We start from the raw sequence: 4,797 nt of genomic DNA, 5'->3' as shown, positions 1-4,797 counted from the left end.
AATCTCTGTTCAAAGATCATATTATCCTAATTGGGCTTACTACAGAGTTTTCTACGTTTTAACCGCAAAAAACGTAGTGGCGACTCCAAATCAATCGGGAGAGGTAGAAATCGAGTTCGCCTCCTCCCAAGTCGTAGAGCCGGTCTTCCAACCGAAAATCAGGTCGCGACAGTCATCATCAAAAAGAAAATTACACTGTCAAGAAGATCTTGGTTTGGCAAGGTTTTGATGAAGACACCAACATCACCAAAAAGAAGAAAAGGAAGAATACTTATCAAAGACAAAAGATTAAAGCTTCAAGAAAATTAAATTAAGTCTCTATAGGTACTTCTATCCTAAAACTCTTAAATATACAAAGTAGTAATGCGCAAACTATTTTTATAGAAAAATGAAACACTTTAAAAATACTTAAAACATTTTTCAAAAATAGTTATGTGTGTAAGAAAAAGAGTTATCCAACTTAAAACTGTTCAGAGTAATCCATTACTGCCTTTGAGTAACAGATTACCAGTTTTGAAAAAGTTGAGTAACCGATTACCCAAATGGTGTAATCGATTACTCTAATTCATTTTTAAAAGAACAGTGAACAGAGAGTTTGGGTAATCGATTACCCACTATCAATAATCGATTACTGAGAGCTGTTGCATGAGATTTCAAATTTCAAAATGAAACGTTTTCACTCCAAACGAAATCTCTTCACTTCAAACAACTCCTACCTTTCAGAAAGGCACCATGAGTGTTTGGAAAGTCTATATAATGGCTCTAACTCTCACAACACAAAACACAACAATACACAACTCTCATAAAATTTCCAAAAGCTCTTAAACTTATTCTGAAATTATCTCTCTACACTTTTTACAACTAGCACTCAAACTTTCAAAATTTAATTTTATGAAGTTGCTTAGAAGTGTGTTCAAAGTTTTCTAAAAGAGCATTATTATTTAGTATACTTAAAGAGTTGATTGGATTGCAAGTTATACTATTTTCATACTTGTAAAGGCAATCTGCCATTGTTCTACATTCTTCAATATTGTTGTAGAATACTTTCTTTCATGGAGTGTGAAAAGAAAGGGGATTAGAATCACTTGGAAATGTGTTTTCCAAGAGTAAATAAGAATTAGGAAGTGCATAAGGTACATAGAAATCTCGGGATGAGATATTGTAATTACAACTCATAATTCTTAGTTAAGAAATTTCTTGTGATACAAGAGTATTGGATGTAGCCTTCGGTGGACAAGAAGGTGAACCAGTATAAAATCTTTGTGTACTTTCTCCTCCGTTATCTCTTTCATTTTATCTTCATAATTTTTCTACATATATTTTCCGTTGTACATTAACTCTTGATTTTGCAGAAAAATTGACCATAATTTTAAGTCAACTAATTCACCCCCTCTTAGTTGCAACCTCGTTCTTACAAAATATACAATAATAAATAAAAATGTTCTTAGCAATAATAAAATTTCATTGCAAGTAACCAAGGTAGCATAACAAAGTTGAAAGAGTTACAATTCATCATTCGTTATAAATCCAGATACACCAGAAAATCTCAAAAAACTAAAAGTAGTCTCATATGACACTTTAAAAACAAAATACATAACAAATATCCTAAATGTTGCTGGCTCCATATGATTCTCTTGCACCTAAAGGTGTATTAGGCATACTTGCATTATTATTTGTCTGAAATAATAACATGAAAACATTTAGTTGAACAATAAAAAAACATTAATAATTACTGCATCATTATATACTAACTAAGAATGTAAAAATAACAACAACACTTCCTTGTTAAATGATGGAATCCATAAAACAATCTTAACACTGCATCAAGTCTACAATACTACATGTGTAAAAAGTCTATGTATCAACAATGTCATAGCTGATACCCCAAATTGTACAAATACTAACGGTGGATACTTCTTGATTTTTATCAACGCATACGCATATAAAGACTATGTATCTATAGGCAATAACTAATAAGTAATATGCCAAATACAAGTTAGCAACATGCAAAAGTAATATGCACATTCATGTATAGTTAGACAGCATATTTTGCTAGCCTCCTGGTGACAATTTATACTATATCAAACAATTTATACTATATCTAACCAGAAAGGGAAACTTTCAAAATCTCATTATATTCAAACTAGAAAATTCAAACAAACAAACAAAATATTGAATATAATAATGGTATTTGCACATACATGTGAAAAGAAGTTAGTCAATCATTCAGGGATCCCTCCTTCTTTCATTATGATGTAGGACTTAAATGTTGATTCCAAATTGTTGCATCTCTCTCGCCAATCATTAGAAAATGAAGATGCAGCAGCAAATGATGAAGAGAGGCTCAAATCAGAAACTCGATGTCTAGTATTCCTATATGTATTCGTAGGAACTGCTCCCATACCCATGGTTAGCACTCTCCTAGAGTGATTTGGTCTCATCACTCTACCAACTGAATCATGAGAAACTTCAGATTCATCAATGTTGATTTGAGTCAAAGCCTCTTGAATTTGTTTCTACATGCATGCAAAAATGTTATCAATTGTAAAAATTTGAAGATTAAAATTCAATGCATGCAAAGAAGATTAGTTAATTAAATTGAACCTACCGCTACAATCTTTGCCCCTTCATTTACAAATGTTCCATCCTTCATTTTATGAGTGGCAACGTATAAGTTTCCACGACCTGGTGGCTTCCCATTCACCATCTAAAATATAGAAAACTTAATTCAAATTTGAGCTTTTCTAAATAAATAAAAAGTAATAAGTGCAAAGTCTAAATAAATAAAAAGTAACTTGATAGTGTCGCTACCATCTCACACCTTCTTCTTGAATTAGGCTTAGAACCACCAGTATGCGGAATTACTTGCTTCTTTCGAATTTCTTTGTTTTTCCTACAAAGTTCCTATGAAAAAAAATTAAACATTCACACACTAATCAAATAAAAATAGCTATTGAAAAAATCAAACAACCAAAGTAATGTCAATTTATATACCATAGTTGATGGTCTCAGACGATAGTGAACAAAACGAGTCCATTGATCTTTGTCTATGCCAATTGGAACATTTCTTATGATTTTATCTCTAGTCTTGGCTGGATTAGAGAACTCGTCCCATAATCTTTGCCTACTTGCACTCCATTTTCTCCCAAGACTAAGTTTCCAATATCGTCTTGAAATGTGTTCACTAGTCCTAAAACAAAAGCGAAGCTTCGAAAAAGTGACATGAATTTGTCAATATTAATTTTAGATATAAATATAAATAATATTAGAGATAAAAATTTAGACATGCATAATTGTTATACCTTTATGATTGTATCAAAGCACTCTGCAAAATAAGTATAAGGTATACCACTACGTCCACCTAACCACTTATCATAATCTATTGGAAACAACTTGCAATCAGATGCCAATGTTCCTAAAAATCCAGCAAGAAGGCCTTGCACATCACCATAGGTTGTGCCTTGCTCATCAAAATCCACAATGATGCATAGTACGATAGGTAAGTTATTCACTTCTCTAACTTTGACCTTAATATGCTTGACATCTCTTTCTGAGTCTATAACAATAAAATAGAACATCAAATATGTCATCAAGACCCAAAATAATTTAACAAAAGACAAACAAATAGACTCGCGTCCAAGTAAAAATAACCCTTCTACCTATTGCCTCTACAATCCAATAATGTATAGACTCGTGTCCAACATGATCTGTCAATGTTTCAGCTTCTCTTGGGACTTCCGGAGCTGACACATCGGGAGCTTGTAAGGAATGTACTGGTGGGACTTCCGGAGCTGACAGATCAGGAGCTTGTAAGTAATGTATTGGTGGGAATTTCGGAGTTGACACATCAGGAGCTTGTGAAGGGGCTTGAACAAATAGTGAAGGTTTGTAGGATTTATTGCTGGTGAAGAATGAGTTGAATCTTCAACTGGAGATGCAACACATTGTGATTGAGGTACTGATTTTAATGGATTCCAAAAATGCTTTACTTTTGGCATGTCTCTATATTCATGTGAAAAAATAGAAAATGAGATAAAAACAATTAAATAATAATATGACATAATAAGTAAGTTCATAACAGAAAGGAAATAACAATAGTATTAACTATGTAAAACAATTACCTCTAAAAAAAGTATGATAGTAACTATATAGTGTATTCAAGAAAGAGTGAAGTTTTCTAAACTATATCATCAAATACATGGTTTGTTGCCAATTGCACATATTCATCATTTAAAGTACAAAATTGGTCAAGATTTTGCTCTTGGTATGGCTCATTTTGATATGCATTATGATCTTCTTCTTCTTCTCCTATGTCATATAAGTCTCTTGGCTTTAGATGCACATCAACATTTCATCCTTCATTGACCACATCATCTACATAATACACCATTTCTGCTTGAGATGCTTCTATGTAAGGTTCATGTTCTTCACGATCACCATTATGAATTAATCTATCAAAGTTAACACAATTAAAATTCCAATTGTCCTTTTTATACCCTCTATCTCGTGTAGTATCTTCCCATCTACATTTGAAAAGAATAACTCTAAACTGACCATAATAGTTAATCTCAATGATATCTTTCAACTTCCCATAATATGGTAAGTCTCCTTGTCTTATGTTCCCATCAACCCTACTTGAAATACAGGATGTGTTAGAGGTTAAGAAAACCCCACTATTTTGCGTTCTCAATCCCTCTTCTCAAGGTTTGAAATTTGAACTCCTTGATATTATAAGCAATAAATCTTCTTGCAATGTCTAACGGGCCTCGTGCTAGAAACTTTAGATCATTAGACATT

General features: G+C 32.5%; 1 pseudogene; it reads right to left on the bottom strand.

Annotated features, from left to right (window-relative positions):
- Nucleotides 1-2,207: 2,207 nt before the first annotated feature.
- On the bottom strand, nt 2,208-3,998 carry LOC109338962 (annotated as a pseudogene).
- Nucleotides 3,999-4,797: the final 799 nt, after the last annotated feature.

Source organism: Lupinus angustifolius, unplaced genomic scaffold, assembly GCF_001865875.1.
Source record: "Lupinus angustifolius cultivar Tanjil unplaced genomic scaffold, LupAngTanjil_v1.0 Scaffold_50_52, whole genome shotgun sequence".
In the NCBI taxonomy this organism is placed as follows: domain Eukaryota; kingdom Viridiplantae; phylum Streptophyta; class Magnoliopsida; order Fabales; family Fabaceae; genus Lupinus; species Lupinus angustifolius.
This window is presented reverse-complemented; position numbering and strand designations above follow the sequence as displayed.